Raw genomic sequence first — 17,237 nt, 5'->3', positions numbered from 1 at the left:
TGTTTAAATGCACACATTCATAGATTCCCTCCCCCCCACCCCCCGGTGTGTCAATATATTCAAGATGGGAAGCCTGCCCTAGAATATGATTTTTTCAACTCCTTAAAGGACAAGTTTATATATGTTTATCCCTCTTTTCTCTGAAGGTCTGCACAGGTACTGTCATTATCTGGTGGTGCAACATATGATCATTTTTAAATTAATACTTGTAGGTACATCCCATGATGCAATTGGCTGCTTTACCTCCAGCCCAAAGTGCTAAGATCAGTGAGGTACATTATTTATGTTTCTAACGTGTGCTCCTGATGTCAATGATGGGTTAGATTGTATTCTGTTGTACTATTTCTGTTGATGTTATGAATTGTATTTTAATTTTGATATCATTATATGGTTCTTTTGAGTGTCTGCAACTTATGGTTAGGATATTGTGTGTTCACAATGTAACTGTTTTTGTTAATGGTGTTTTCAATTCTGATTTGTTTTCCTTTTTTCTTTTCCTATTTTCATTTTTCAATTTATGTTTGTTCTGTACTCTTATTTAGGATCCCTGAAGGAAGGCAATTTATTGTCGAAACACGGATCATGTAGGGTCTGTTTATCTTACATATAGCACTATTTTTATGTCCTACAACTGTTGGCATCTGTCTAATTTTTATGATATTGTATTTTTTAAACACCAATAAAAGTTGATATTTTAACACCTGTAAGTCCAGGACTTGGTTCCACTTTTTGCTTTCTTCACTCATTGACTTTTGTGGTACCAAGGTCCTTTGCTGTGAGGAGCTGGACCGCCATTGGGCGTAGACCACTCCACAGCGTTTTTTGTTTTTCCGTTCACATAAAAATTGCCATACTGGGACACACTGAAGGTCCAATAAGCCCAGTATCCTGTTTCCAACAGTGCCCAACCCCAGTCCCAAATACCTAGCTGGATCCCAAGTAGCACCAATTTACAAAAAGAAACTCTTAAATAAGGTGAATTTACATAGACTAATATCACACAACCGTAGCCAAAAATAAACTAAAATGCCATATCAGAATAAAGCAATATACTAATTTTTACCATAAAAAAAGTTTGTTTTTTTTGAAACCACATATAGCTAGGCTGTACCAGATGGAGATAGCACCATAAATAAACATGGCATTTAAACCTTACACCCTTTGAAGAAGGGAGCTTTAATAGCACCTAGAGTTTGATATTCAGTGTGGCATTATGCTCAGCAGCCCAGCTGCTTAAATCATACTCAGCATCCTAATTTGGTGAAACTGAACATTGGCTCTTACCACTGTGGCACTGCTCAGTTAGTGCTGGGGTGGTCCATGGGCAGAGTAGGGAGGACCGGTAGTTATGCAGTTCTATCTAGACATGCTCTGTGCTTGTGCCCACATAGCTAAGTAGGAGACAGTCCTATCTTTGCCCACTAAGCTATGTAGGTGCTGGCACTGCTTGGTGGGTACCCAGATATAACCTGGCAAAGATATCCAGGCTTAATTCTGCCTGTGGTTGTCAAAGGCCTCAAACTTAAAATGTTGAAAAGTACCCTCTATCATTAGCAGCCATAACATCCAGGGCAAGCCTTAGCAATTGTGAAGCCCTGTACAATCAATTGGTTTCCCCCTCCCCCAACACATTCCACCCCAGCCAAAACTATTTCAAATGAGGTTCCTGGGATTTATTTAAGACCAGCCCTGTGAGGAGCTGGAGCTGAAATGGCAATATAATGACACTGCCCCACTAAGAGGTGCAAAACCAAAGTGTGAAAGGAGGGGGGGAATGAGAAGGAGAAGATGTAAGGGTGGCTGGCAGTGCAGTGGAAGGAATTTAGGTCATGATTACAGAGGGGGAGGGAGAAAGAAGGAGACAGGGAGATGAAGAGGGAAAAGATGCTTTAACTTTTAGGCAGCTTCCAGCTGCAAAGCTGATTTCGTTAAGTGTGGGGCCCCCCGGAGCACAGGTCTGGGAAAACCTGGACATGTCCTCTTTGTCTGTATTTTAGAAGTCCCCAACCTTAGGGCCATGCCTGGAGGCCGTCTGCGCATGCGTGGCTGTCAACATGATGACATAATATGTATGCACACATGCGTGTGATGTCATTGCGTCAACACCTGCAGAGGGACTTCAGACATTGGGGGAGACAGGAGGTTCATCTGGGGAGGAGCTGGAGGTGGAACATGGGATGGAGGCGGAATGGGGCAGAGCTGGATGTGGAACAGGGCAAGGAGGTGGAATGGGGTGGTGCCATGTGACATCTTTAAAAAAAAGCAACCCTAAGCACAGGGCTCTGTGCAGCTGTCCATTATCCCTGCTAAAGGCTGGCCCTGATGCTTTCAGGTAGTTTTAAAAGAATAACACCACATTAAAAAAAAGTATATTCCAATCAGGTGATAGAGCCAATCAGGGCCTTAGGTACATCCCATAATGCACCGGTAAGAGGAAGGTCCGCCATTTTAAAGAGGTGGGCCTACCGGTGGGAGAGAGAAGAAAGGCCCTACTGGAGCTGGCCGGAAGCAACCTGTTTACAGCTCTTCTTCTGTTCACTGACTGCTGTTATTCCTTCAGTGAGGGAGGGGGGTTGAAGGATCAGCCGACACACAATCAACCAGAAACTAGTTATCCAGCATTAACCAATCCCCCTGGGTGCTGGATAGCTGAGTCTACAGTATATGGTAAATTATCATTTTATACTTATATTTACCAGTATTTTCAGATCCAGAACAGAGATATATATGTACACATACAAATATATATATCTTTGTTCTGGATCTAAAGTACTTGTAAATACGTATAACATTTAAAGACTAATATCAGTAGAAAAACAGAGGAGCAGGGGGGTCAAAGGTTTAGTATAGTGCAGTGTTTCTCAGCTCGGTCCTGGAGTACTCCCTTGCCAGTCAGGTTTTCAGGATATTCACAATGAATATGCATAAACTTAGGGCTCCTTTTACAAAGGTGCACTAGCGGTTTTAGCGCATGCTTAGCACGCGATAAAATGCCCCGCGCGCTAGCCGCTACGCCTCCTTTTAAGCAGGCAGTAGTTTTTCAGCTAGCGTGCGCTAATCGTGTGCGTGCGCTAAAAATGCTAGCGCACCTTCGTAAAAGGAGCCCTTACTTTGCATACACTGCCTTCATTATATGCTCATCATAAAATGCATCGAGGTAGTCCAATAAAAAAGATATTACTTTATTTCCTTTGTTTTTGTTTTATTTCTATGTATTACAGAAAGAAAAAAAAAATCCCAAACCTGTCGTCAGGAGGGGCTGTGGTCATTTGCACAGTGTAAACCAGGTTTCTCAGAGACAAAATAGTTGCAGACTATAGTTGGAAACAAGTCCACCACTAAAAGCCATTTAAAGCAACCTAAGTATGTTAAGAGCATTGGTGGCTACAGCAAAAATAGCATACATAGGGGGAGTAGACTTAAACCACTTTGAAGTGTGCAGGCAGGATAAAACATATTTTGTTCGTATTTCTTCTATTTCCCTCAGGATTATAATGGGAAGTCTTTTTATTTCCACTTTGGCTTTAAAAAAGGCACAGCTCTGGTATCTTTGCATTTTCTTTTTTCCTCCAACGAAATTCACCTCTCCAGCACAGGGCCAGTGCCTCGTCTAAATTCCACATTTGATGTAGATTCATAAGCTATGTAACTCCTCCGAATGAAACATTTTCTACCAAGAGCTGAAAAACTAGGGCAATATGATAACCAAATTATTAGTAGCACAACTTGGTTTTCTGGGAAGGTGATGAACCCAGTGCTGTGGGCATACCCAAATACAAGAGGCTGGGAACACGCTCTAAAATTTTTTAAATTCTGCTTTAATTATCAGTTTCTCAGTCATGGGCTTCTAGGTTTCAAGGCTCATCATTCTCTTCTTGGTTGGGCTGAGAACTTTTTAGCAACCCCTCGTAAGTTATTTATATACTGCTTAACAATGGAGGTTGTCTAAGCAGTTTACATTCAGATACTCAAGCATTTTTCCCTATTTTCTCGGTGGGCTCACAATCTAACACAGTGTATCACACGAGATTTCAAGTGTGCTGTGAGATGCTGGGGAGGAGAGGCGCCAGCGTTGGCTGACTGCCTACAGGACATGTCTCTCATGGTGAGAGGAACATCCTACAGGCAGTCAGTTGCTGCCAGCGTCTCTCCTCCTCTATGCACCTCTTCTTTTTCAGCAGTTCAGGGCCCCATCTGAAGGGCCACCACACATGTGTGGACATTGATGTGATGACGTCAAGCATGTACGTAATGTCATCGTGCCAACATCTGCGCACTTCCGGGTGCTCTCGAGCCACGACTGCCAGTTTAGTGTGCCAAAGCTCACAAAGTTTGCGAGACACTGATCTAACATACCTGGGGCAATGGAGGATTAAGTGACTTGTCCAAGGTCACAACTTTTAAGCTCCTAAATTTCCCTCACAAAATAAGACATGCTTTTAAATCATAAATTTATATCACACACACACATAACGAGAGCACCTGGGTAAATGGGCTATTTGTAAATTGCCCTTTCTGCAAGTAAAAGTACACGCTGACAGAACTCTGAGCTTGTGCAATTATCAGGAACTATTGTTTAACTTTCACTACAGCTGCTTTTTGCTGCTGCCCTAGACGTATGCCTAGCCTTGCCTAATGGTTGGACCAACTCTAGAAGCCCTCCAGGGGAAAGTCGCAACATATGGAGTCGCAAATTCCTAGGCAGTCATCCCGTAGGCTCTGCTACAGAAAATCACAAACTCGAAAACAGACTTTTCAGCTTTTAAGAACAGCTTGTACTTTCAGCTCTCAGTCTTCTATTCCCCAGCGAAATCGCAAGAGCTTCTGCAGAAGGAACACATTTTAGTCTAATATTTCTTCCTAGTACTTTTACTCTAGTAAGGCGTATATCATAAAAAGCTTAGCCTTGCATTTCCCAATGCCCGCTTTTACAACACTGAAAGTACCAGAATGAGGCTTGGATAGAGCACCAGAATGAGGCTTGACTATCGAAACTATTGGAGCTTGAAATGAGGCTTGAAATACCCAGAGGCAGCCGGAACGTCAGGCTAGAGATTAGAATACTTATGGGTAGAATAGAGAGTAGTATCGCCCCCAAATCTACATAGACTGCAAGAAAAAAAGCCCCCAAGCCCTCAGCCAGCCTTCAAAAGTAGCCCAATTTAGCAGGAAGCATTCTCAACTGGTAACACTGGTCGGCTACATTTGTCTGATAGTTCCTATCTGCTCTGGGTTACAAAAAAACAAAAGCTGGTAGGCAAGCTCCTGTTGGGATACCTGTTCCCAGCATTATTATTTGCTAGCCACTGCTGCAGCAGTCTCCTTCCAGTTTCCCCGAAGTCCAGACAGACCCCCAGGTAAAAGAACAACAACAAAAAAATTAACCCATCGGTTGCATAGTTTTCTTAATTGCTATATTTACTGTTAACTAATATCTGCTGCTATGGGTAGGATTGTTATTAGAAAACTAGAGACATGCTTAAAGCCCAGTTCTTGAGGGAGGAGGACTGTTAGTTAAGTGCAGGATTGGGCTGTAGGATTTCCAACTGTCTGGCTTTGTTCAGAGTTTATTTAATTTATTTTTACAGACTTGTAGAACTACCCAGTAGCTGGAATGAGTAAAGTGACCATACGCCCCGTTTTGAACGGGACTGTCCTGTTTTTGGATCCCCTGTCTCGCTGTCCCACACACAGCTTTGGGACGTCGAAATGTCCCGTTTTCAGGGACAGCTTCCCGAAGCTGTGCGTGGGGACAACGGGACAGGTGATCGCTTCCTGTCCCTCCCTGCTGCGCAAAAAAACCCCCCAAAACATCCCTCCAGCGCCCGATTTAACCCCACCCACCGGTCCACTGCTGCTGCTGCTCTCCTTACCTCCCTGCTGCTAATCGCCGCCCAGAAGCCTTCCCGACGTCAATTCTGACGTTGGAGAGGGCGTTCTGGGCCAGACAGGCAGCGATTGGCTGGCCCAGAACGTCCTCTCCAACGTCGGAATTGACATCGGGAAAAAGGCTTCTGGGTGCGATTAGCAGCAGGGAGGTAAAGGGGGGCAGCAGCGGTGGTGGACTGGGGAGGAAAGGAAGGAGGGAGGCTTTTTTGTGTGTGTGTGACAGGGAGGGAAGGAGGGAGGTAGTTAGGCAAGCATGCTGGCTTTGATGCGACAGGGAGGTAGGTAGGTAGGCAGGCAGGCATGCTGGCTTTGGTGCGGCAGGGAGGGAGGTAGGCAGGCAGGCTGACTTCAGGGGTTTGGGTGGGACAAAGTCTAGAAGGCAGTGAGGGGGGACATGGGAAGGAGGCACTGGGAAGGGGGCACTGGGGACACTAAGGACATAGGAAGGAGGCACTGGGAGCACTAAGGACATGGGAAGGAGGCACTGGGGGCACTAAGGATATGGGAAGGATGCACCGAGGGCACTAAGGACATAGGAAGGGGCACTAAGGATAGGAAAGAGGCAATGGGGGCACTAAAGACATGGGAAGGGGCACTAAGGACATAGGATGGAACACTAAGGACATGGGAAGGAGGCACTGGGGGCACTAAGGACATAGGATGGGACACTAAGGACATAGGAAGAAGGCACTGGGGGCACTAAGGACATGAGAAGGAGTCACTGGGGGCACTAAGGACATAGCAAGGAGGCACTGGAGGCACTAAAGACATGGGAAGGGGCACAAAGGACATAGGAAGGAGCCACTGGGGGCATTAATGACATGGGAAGGAGGCACTGGGGGCACTAAGGACATAGGAAGAAGGCATTGAGGGCACTAAGGACATAGAATGGGACACTAAGGACACAGGAAGGGGCACTAAGGACATAGGAGGCATTTCGGGCACTAAGGACATAGAATGGGACACTAAGGACACAGGAATGGGCACTAAGGCCATAGGAAGGAGGCACTAGGGGCATTAAGGACATGGGAAGGAGGCACTGGGAGCACTAAGGACATAGGAAGGAGGCACTGGGGGCACTAAAGTCATGGGAAGGGGCACTAAGAACTTAGGAAGGAGACACCGAGGGCACTAAGGACACAGGAAGGGACACTAAGGACATAGAAAGGAGGTACTTGGGGCACTAAGGACATGGGAAGGAGGCACTTGGGGCACTAAGGACATAGGATGGGACACTAAGGACATAGGAAGGAGGCACAGGAGACACTAAGGACACAGGAAGGAGGCACTTGGGGCACTAAGGACATAGGTTGGGACACTAAGGACATAGGAAGGACGCACTAGAGGCACTAAGGACATAGGAAGGAAGGAGGAAGGGAATAGAAAGGGACAATTGTTGACCTGAGTGTAGAAAGAAAGAAATGAAAGAAAGGATACACAGTCAGAAGGAAACGCAACCAGAGACTCATGAAATCACCTGACAGCAAAGGTGATTTTATTTTCAATTTAGTGATCAAAATGTGTCAGTTTTAAGAATTTATATCTGCTGTCTATATTTTGCACTATATTTGTCTATTTTTTTATAGTTACTGAGGTGACATTGCATATTTTAAAGTCATCTGCCTTGACATCTTTGAAACCCCCCAAATATAAATAATAATTAACATTTTCTCTGCGTATAGTGTGCTTTGTAGTTTTTTAAAAAAAAATTTATGGTTACCATTATGAATTAATAAGATATTATGTGTACATGAAAAATGAATGGAAAAAAATTGGGAGCGAGATTGGGGAAGGATTTAGTGATGGATCGGGGCGGGGCTAGGGCGGGATTGGGGGTGGGACTGACAATTAACAGATGTCCCCTTTTGATAAAAAAAATAAATGGTCACGTTAGGAATTAGATTAGCAAGGCTGATCATGTTTCAAAATCAGTGGCATACCAAATTGAGTGGGGACCATGGATTCCAGGTGTTGGCCTGCAGAAGGTGCTCAAGATGCATCAAATAACACTGAAAACAAAACAAGTAAACACTTATATTTGGCAGTGGTGTACCATGGGTCTCTGATGCCAGGTACATATCTAAGCCATTCTTCCTATCTTCTGATTCTCTCCTGGTGCACTGTAGAAATGTGAAGAGCACTTGACGCATCAAATAGATGATATGTGAACTTAGGGTTACCATATGGCTCCAGAAAAAGGAGGACAGATTGAGACAGCCAGGTTTTACTTTTGTTGAAAGCAATGGAAGTAAGGAGGACAGACTGAGGCATCTGGGTTTTATTTCCATTTAAAACAATGGGAGTAAAGCCCGGATGTCTCAATCTGTCCTCCTTTTTCTGGAGCCATATGGTAACCCTATGTGAACTGCATGGGCAGAAGAGGTACCAGTGACAGGAATATTAGGTTAGACAAGCGCTGTCAGCTGTACTATTGTTTGCTAGCATTAGTCCAATTGGTGAGAGGAAAGGGGCCTGAGGTGATGTGTGTATGCGGGGAGGGGGGTTGGATACTGGAGACCCACAATACACCATTGTTCTGAAAAAAAACAAAACTTAGCTGTAATTCTCCAGTTACTCTACTACTATTATTACCACTTATTATCATTCTACAGTGCTGCCAGATGTATGCAATGCTGTACATTAAACATGTAAGAGACAATCCTTGTTCGATAGAGCTTACAATCTAATCAAAACAGACAAATGGGACAAATAGGGGCTAGGAAATTTCTCACTGAGGGAATAATAAAACAAACATTGTTAAAATTAAGAGTTAAAAGCAGCCTCAAAAAAGTTGTTTTTTTAGTCTAGATATAGAGATGGAGCTTGATGTATTGACTAAGGCAGTCTGTTCCAGGCATAAATTAGAAGAGATCTAGTCTGGGGTTGACAGTATGAGAGAAGGGAGTTCCAGGGAGGAGTATAGGGAGAGATAAGAGAGGAGAGATACTGAGGACCTGCAGAGTGAATACGTTTGTAAGTCAATAAGAGGAGTTTGTATGTGGAAATGGATAGAGAACCAATGAAATGACTTGAGGAGAGGGGACACTGGTGGAATACAGTACTCCCCTGATATTCATGGGGGTTCCATTCAAGGAACCACCACGAATATTGAAAAATCACGAATACAGTTTTTCGTAGGGGAGTCTGGAGAGGGCAGTGGGAGAGGCAGGAGGGAGCAGCTGGAGCGCCGGCAAGTGAAGGAAATCACTTGCTGTATGCTGCGACCTGCACTAAGTCAGGCTTTACCAATTAGGAGCTACATGTCAAAGGAGCTCCTGATTGGTAAGGCCCGACTTGAGTGACAAATGTCCATCATATTCCACAGTAAAGAAATGGTGTACACTTCTCCATCCGAATCCAAGGTTTCAGTATCCGTGGATTCGGTTAATTGTGATTTTTTTAAAAATTGATTTTAATTTTTTGAGTTATTTTAAGCCCTCTGAGACTCCCCGTAACTTTACCTGGTGGTCTAGCGGGCTTTCGGGGCAGGAGCGATCTTCCTACGCTCCTGCCCCATGCAGATCACTCATAGGAAATGGCTGCCTCGAGACTACGATGGGAGCTCAAGGCAGCCATTTCCTATGAGTACCGTATTTTCACGCAAATAACGCGCACCCGTATAAAACGCGCACACGGGTATAGCGCGCAGAAATCACGACGATATGTACAAAAACTTTGGTATACCGCGCTCACGGGTATACCGCGCATGCTGCCCGACGCTCCTTTCGCCCGCCCTGACTTTCCGTGCGCTGTCCCGACTCTCCGTTCACCCCCCCTGACTTCCGTGCACTGTCCCCCCTTGAAGGTCTGTCCCCATCCTGAAAGCCTGATGCCCCCCCCGACGTCCGATACATCCCTCCCCCCCGAAGGACCGCCGACTCCCCAACAATATCGGGCCAGGAGGGAGCCCAAATCCTCCTGGCCACGGCGACCCCCTAACCCCACCCCGCACTACATTACGGGCAGGAGGGATCCCAGGCCCTCCTGCCCTCGACGCAAACCCCCTCCCCCCAACGACCGCCCCCCCCCAAGAACCTCCGACCGCCCCCCAGCCGACCCGCGACCCCCACGACCCCCCCACCCCCCTTCCCCGTACCTTTGGTAGTTGGGCCAGAAGGGAGCCCAAACCCTCCTGGCCACGGCGATCCCCTAACCCCACCCCGCACTACATTACGGGCAGGAGGGATCCCAGGCCCTCCTGCCCTCGACGCAAACCCCCCTCCCCCCCAACGACCGCCCCCCCCAAGAACCTCCGACCGCCCCCCCAGCCGACCCGCGACCCCCTGGCGACCCCCACGACCCCCCCACCCCCCTTCCCCGTACCTTTGGTAGTTGGCCGGACAGACGGGAGCCAAACCCGCCTGTCCGGCAGGCAGCCAACGAAGGAATGAGACCGGATTGGCCCATCCATCCTAAAGCTCCGCCTACTGGTGGGGCCTAAGGCGCGTGGGCCAATCAGAATAGGCCCTGGAGCCTTAGGTCCCACCTGGGGGCGCGGCCTGAGGCACATGGTCGGGTTGGGCCCATGTGCCTCAGGCCGCGCCCCCAGGTGGGACCTAAGGCTCCAGGGCCTATTCTGATTGGCCCACGCGCCTTAGGCCCCACCAGTAGGCGGAGCTTTAGGATGGATGGGCCAATCCGGCCTCATTCCTTCGTTGGCTGCCTGCCGGACAGGCGGGTTTGGCTCCCGTCTGTCCGGCCAACTACCAAAGGTACGGGGAAGGGGGGTGGGGGGGTCGTGGGGGTCGCCAGGGGGATCGCGGGTCGGCTGGGGGGCGGTCGGAGGTTCTTGGGGGGGGGGCAGTCGTTGGGGGGGAGGGGGGTTTGCGTCGAGGGCAGGAGGGCCTGGGATCCCTCCTGCCCGTAATGTAGTGCGGGGTGGGGTTAGGGGGTCGCCGTGGCCAGGAGGGTTTGGGCTCCCTTCTGGCCCGATATTGTCGGGAAGTCGGCGGTCCTTCGGGGTGGGGGTGCGAGTGGTCCTGCCGGGGGGGGGGGATGTATCGGACGTCGGGGAGTCGGCCGGGCAAGAGGGCTTGGGCTCCCTCTTGCTCCGATCGTGGATGCGGGTGCGGGTGGGAGCGCGTGCGAGCGGTCGTTCGGGGTGGGGGTGCGAGCGGTCTGGCCAGGAGGGTTTGGGCTCCCTTCTGGCCCGATATTGTCGGGAAGTCGGCGGTCCTTCGGGGTGGGGGTGCGAGTGGTCCTGCCGGGGGGGGGGGATGTATCGGACGTCGGGGAGTCGGCCGGGCAAGAGGGCTTGGGCTCCCTCTTGCTCCGATCGTGGATGTGGGTGCGGGTGGGAGCGCGTGCGAGCGGTCGTTCGGGGTGGGGGTGCGAGCGGTCCTGCTGGGGGGGTGAATCGGGCGTCGGGCGGGGTGGGAACTATGTTTTAAAACTTTTGTATACCGCGCTCACGCATATAACGCGCGAGGGGTATGCGCGGTAGGTAAAAACGCGTATAACGCGCGCGTTATATGCGTGAAAATACGGTAATCTGCACAGGGCAGGAACGTAGGAAGATCGCTCCTGCCCCGAAAGCCCGCTAGACCACCAGGTAAGGTTCCAGGGAGTCTCAGAGGGCTTAAGGTAAGGTCCGGGATTCCAGGGGAAGGTGGGGGGTGGGTCAAAACAGGCCCGAATATTATTCGCGTTTTTTTAATATTCACAGGCTGGCTCTGCCCCTAACCTCCACGAATATTGAGGGAGAAGTTAGAGAATGTGGATACTACTGTATTTTTCGGTCCATAAGAGACACTTTTTTTTCCACCCAAAAGTGGGTGGAAATGTCGATGTGTCTGATGCAGTGAAGATATAATTTTTAACACCCCCCCCCGGGTCAGGCCTTTTAAAAACACCCCAGTACCTTTTTTAACCCTCGTCCCTTTTTAAAACACTCCCCGCCCAGTCCCATCCCTCTTCAAATTTCCCCCATTGCCTGGTGGTCCAGCGGTGCATTGGCCGGCAGGCAAGAGCCCTCCGCCTGCCTGCTTGGGTCCGCGCCGCCTCTTCCTGTCCTGTTCCGCACCTCCTTAAGCCTCTGCCATTGCCTGGTGATCCAGCGGTGTCGGCACCATCCTCTGAATGGTGTTTTCAGCGTCGGCCGGCATTAAGCTTGCGTTAGTTCTAGCCATGTAACGTGCGGTAATATCCTGCGTGTGCTAAAAACGCTAGTGCACATTAGTAAAAGGAGCCCTGAATTTGTGTTTTGGGAACCGATACAGTTACAACAATTTCTGCTGACTAGAGAAATGAAATGATTACTGTTTACTTATATAGAAAAGAGGAAGTAAATAATTAAACCCTATTAATTAGTGATTGAACCTAGGTCCATAATGCTTGGACTTTGAATTTTTTCCTAATTTAATATTTTCTGAAATGAAATATATCTCCCCAATAATGTGGGCTTGAAAAGAAATTATGAATTGATGAGTTATTTACTGTAAAATTGTAATGAATTGTCTTTTTCTCTATTCATTATGTCATTGTAATGATTGAAAATTATAAATTAAAAAAAAAAAAAAAAAAAATGCTGCCATTACTTTTGGGCTGTTAAAAGCAATTTTGTGAAGTCTGAAGTTGGCCTCTGCCAACATTGTTTTCTTTTTAGCAGATCAACCTATCATCTACAAAAAAGTCCTTTTTAATAAAATGGCTGGCATCTGTGCCATACTCTTTCTCTCTGTCTTGGACTGTCCTTCTAACCCCATATGTTGCCACTGCAGGTGATGGATTATTGCTAGAGATAAATGTTTATGTTTATTTAAGATTTGATATACCGCTCCTGCATTTTACTGGCCTTTGCAGTTTACAATGTATCAATCTAAAATGAAATTAAGTACAGTGGTGCCTCACACAACAAACTTAATTCGTTCCAGGAGCAAGTTTGTTATGCGAAAAGTTCGTTATGTGAAACGCGTTTTCCCATAACAATACATGTTAAAAAAAATAATTCGTTCTGTAGCATAAAATATGCTAAGATGACATAAAAAAAGATAAATTTTTTGTTATTATTTTTATTTAGATACATCTAAAAACATAATTGTTTTTTAAAACAACACACATTTTTTAAATTTAAAGACAGACTAAGTAGAGTCTAATTTTACAGTGAGAGAGGGCAGAGTCTCAGCGGCAAAAACTGGGACTTAACTGTTCATTTTTTTTTTTTTTTTCTACCGTGTTTCCCCGATGATAAGGCAGGGCCATCAAATAAGACAGCCCCCCCTTTTTAGAAAAAAATGTAAAATAAGGCACCCCCCCGCAAATAAGCCACCCACCGATACCTGCGCTTACCCGAATCGGGTGGTACGGTGGGTGACTCCGTGTGGTCCCTGGCACCCCCGACACGATCGGGGCAAGAGGGAGCTCAAGCCCTCTTGCCCCCCCGACTCCCCGACACGATCTGGGCAAGAGGGAGCTCAAGCCCTCTTGCCCCCCCGACTCCCCGACACGATCGGGGCAAAAGGGAGCCCAAGCCCTCTTGCCCCGCCGATTCCCCAACTCCCTGACAATATCGGGCCAGGAGGGAGCCCAAGTCCTCCTGGCCACGGCGACCCCCTAACCCCACCCTGCACTACATTACGGGCAGGAGGGATCCCAGGCCCTCCTGCCCTCGACGCAAACCCCCCTCCCCCCAACGACCGCCCCCCCCAAGAACCTCCGACCGCCCCCCCAGCCGACCCGCGACCCCCCTGGCCGACCCCCACGACACCCCCAACCCCCTTCCCCGTACCTTTCTGTAGTTGGCCGGACAGACGGGAGCCAAACCCGCCTGTCCGGCAGGCAGCCATCGACGGAATGAGGCCGGATTGGCCCATCCGTCCCAAAGCTCCGCCTACTGGTGGGGCCTAAGGCGCCTGGGCCAATCAGAATAGGCCCGGGAGCCTTAGGTCCCTCCTGGGGGCAGGGCCTGAGGCACATGGTCGGGTTGGGCCCATGTGCCTCAGGCCCCGCCCCCAGGAGGGACCTAAGGCTCCCGGGCCTATTCTGATTGGCCCAGGCGCCTTAGGCCCCACCAGTAGGCGGAGCTTTGGGACGGATGGGCCAATCCGGCCTCATTCCGTCGTTGGCTGCCTGCCGGACAGGCGGGTTTGGCTCCCGTCTGTCCGGCCAACTACAGAAAGGTACGGGGAAGGGGGTTGGGGGTGTCGTGGGGGTCGGCCAGGGGGGTCGCGGGTCGGCTGGGGGGGCGGTCGGAGGTTCTTGGGGGGGGCGGTCGTTGGGGGGAGGGGGGGTTTGCGTCGAGGGCAGGAGGGCCTGGGATCCCTCCTGCCCGTAATGTAGTGCAGGGTGGGGTTAGGGGGTCGCCGTGGCCAGGAGGACTTGGGCTCCCTCCTGGCCCGATATTGTCGGGGAGTTGGGGAATCGGCGGGGCAAGAGGGCTTGGGCTCCTTTTTGCCCCGATCGTGTCGGGGAGTCGGGGGGGCAAGAGGGAGGTTAAGCGCAGTGCCTGCGTGGAAGGATGCAGCTCGGGCGACTTCGTTGTGTGAAACGAAGTTCGTTGTACGAATCAAGACATAAAGTTCGTTGTGCGCAGCGTGCGCTGTGCGAGGCGTCCGTTGTGTGAGGCACCACTGTACTTGAGAAAAACTACCCTATCTGTCCCGAAGGCTCACAATCTAGCTAAAGTACCTGATTAAAATAAAAATATGTAATACATTTCCAAGATCAAAAATCAAAGAAATAGAAAATAGAAAGAATGAAAGAAGATAAAAAATTAAAAATAAAATAAAACAAATTTAAGAGATAGAAAAATATCTGAAGTGGCCTGATAACAAAGTCATATTTTAGTGCAGATCTTAATATAACTACCAGCACAGCACACTTCACAGATCCGTCACTGGCAGAGCTTGAGAGCATCAAAGAAATTAACATTTCTAAAACATATCCACTAAAACTGTTATGTGAAAAAAAAAACCCCACAATCCAAATCAACACGAATCAGTACAAATTAACACAAATTAATGCAGATTGCGAGCTCCATTCCGTTATTCAATTTGGGAGAGCCATTTGAAAAAAAATTTGCTTTTAGATGTCTTAAAATTTTGAAATGATTCTTCCTTCCTTAACTCTACTGGTAAATTATTCCATAATATTGGAACTAAGTAGAAAAATGCACCATTTCTGGTTGAGACCAAAAATAAAGCAAAAATGGTCCAAAGGTTCCGAGAGAAAACGACTCTGTGATTAAATAACATCAATAAATTTAATGAATTTAATGGAATTAGGTACTCTCAGTGTGAGGGATCAGCTGAGGGAGAAATCCTCCAAAGCTTCACACAACAGGGTAGAGGCAACCAAGCCCCCACCTACATACCATCATCGGGTACCTTAGTGTGCTTTAAATCAAAAATAACACAACCACCATAAAAAAACAGTGAACATAGGTGAATTCAGCCACAGCCACCACTCTGGGAATGCTTCACTCAACAGGATAGAGGCAACCAAGCCCCCACCTACACACCATCATCAGGTACCTTAGTGTGCTTTAAATAAAAAATAACACAATTACCATAAAAAACAGTGAACACAGGTGAATTCAGCCACAGCCACCACTCTGGGAACCCCCCAGCCAACAGATAAAATGATAGAATGATAAAAGCAGACTTAGCTTCAATGAGTTCCTCCCTCCTTCCAGCTGAGTTGGATTTACACCATTGATTTTTGAATTATGGGTTCCTGAGGAAGGGACGTGTTCCCGAAACCAGGCTTGGTTGGAACTGGTATTCTGCGGCGTTCCATCTGTCTTGCGCTTTGTACCCCTGGACGATAAATGAAGACTCATTGAAGCTAAGACTCATTCTAGGTTTGGGAGTTGGCTGGGGGGTTCCCAGAGTGGTGGCTGTGACTGAATTCACCTGTGTTCACTGTTTTTTATGGCGATTGTGTTATTTTTGATTTAAAGCACACTAAGGTACCCGATGATGGTGTGTAGGTGGGGGCTTGGTTGCCTCTACCCTGTTGTGTGAAGCATTGGAGGATTTCTCCCGTCTCTGATCCCTCACACTGAGGGTACCTAATTCCATTAAATTCATTACATTTATTGATGTTATTTAATCACAGTCATTTTCGGCATTGCTGAACCACTCTCGGAACCTTTGGACCATTTTTGCCTTATTGTTGGTCTCTTTTGAAGTTTTTTTGGCAATACTTTTTTGGAGTTTCTTGTGCCATTTCTGGTTGAGGCAAGGTGAGCCTCTGAAATATGGGGATCAGCTACTCCATTGTCATTTAAAGATCTCAACAAGCGACTAGGGGCATGTTTTACAAAGCTGCGCAGCAACAGTCCCGAAGCCCTTTAAATGTCTATGGGCTTCGGGGCCGTTACCGCACTGCAGCCGCTAGCGCGGCTTTGTAAAACAGGCCTTAGGTATGTAAAGTAACACTAGATTAGAGAGATATAATGGTTGTAACTCAAATGCAAGTGAGATGTCAAAAAACACCTGGAAATTTATTATAAAATGTACACAAAAAACACCAATCTGTGTTAGTCTTTGTGCGTGTAGCAAAGTACCAAACTTGTAATTGGAATCAGAGAAGTCCGGATTAGGATCCCAGTTTCGGCTTTTGTAAAATGCTTTCGTCAGGGGACAATATTAGCAATCTAGAAATCATGACCAGTGCCGTGTTGGCATCTGACATCATCAAGAATACAGACAGCAACAAGACGGAGTAAGGTGTGTCAGGTGCCTCTTGCCTCTTGCTTGGGTGTAGGTACTCAGTCTTCTCTTGAGCCAAGTGTCCTTATGCTGCGAGAGTCTTCACTTGAAACAAACGGCCTCTTTTACAAAGCCGTGCGCTGTGCTAATGGCCCCGAAGCCCATAGAGATTTAAAGGGCTTTGGGGCTGTTGCCGCTTGGCTTTGTAAAAGAGGCCGAAAGTGTTTCTCTCAGTGAGCCATTCTGGAGCAAGAGCTAGTGAAAGTGCATCTGTGTGTGTGCTTTTGGATGGATCACTGTAATGGCATTTTATCTCTGTGGCGTGTCACCTTAAGCATGCTTCTCTAGGGTGAGCTTGACTCCGCTTCTGAGGAATGTGCTTTCTCTTCATTGGATGACTTTTCTGAGCCAGACTATGATTGTTTGCTCTTTAGCTCTGAGGCCTGGGCCTTCACGTATTCACTGTATGGGCTGTTAGCCTCTGTGGCTTCCTCCAGCAACTTCAACTACGCCTCAGTGTCAGCCACTTCCTTCTGTTGCAGGAGCACCTCTGTCTATTGCTGCCTTTTTGCACTTTGTGGTAGCCTCTTCTGCTTTCCTGCGTGCAGTAGCCTTTGCTTCTTCTTCTGCCTCTTTTATTTGATGTTCCTCTTCTATCCTAAACCTTTCCTTTTTCAGGCTTGCTTCTTGTTGGCT

General features: G+C 47.8%; 1 protein-coding gene across 1 annotated transcript in view; it reads left to right on the top strand.

Moving 5' to 3' along the window:
• The first annotated feature begins 5,007 nt into the window (after positions 1 to 5,007).
• Positions 5,008 to 17,237, top strand: part of TPK1 (thiamin pyrophosphokinase 1) — a 412,744-nt gene continuing 400,514 nt past the window's right edge. Inside the window, exon 1 of the mRNA XM_033930308.1 lies at positions 5,008 to 5,357. The gene's annotated coding sequence lies outside the window, so the exon portion shown is untranslated. The remainder of the gene's footprint in view (positions 5,358 to 17,237) is intronic.

This window comes from Geotrypetes seraphini, chromosome 2 (genome assembly GCF_902459505.1).
Source record: "Geotrypetes seraphini chromosome 2, aGeoSer1.1, whole genome shotgun sequence".
NCBI lineage: Eukaryota > Metazoa > Chordata > Amphibia > Gymnophiona > Dermophiidae > Geotrypetes > Geotrypetes seraphini.
Note: the sequence above shows the minus strand (reverse complement) of the source record. Positions and strands in the feature narration are given on the sequence as shown.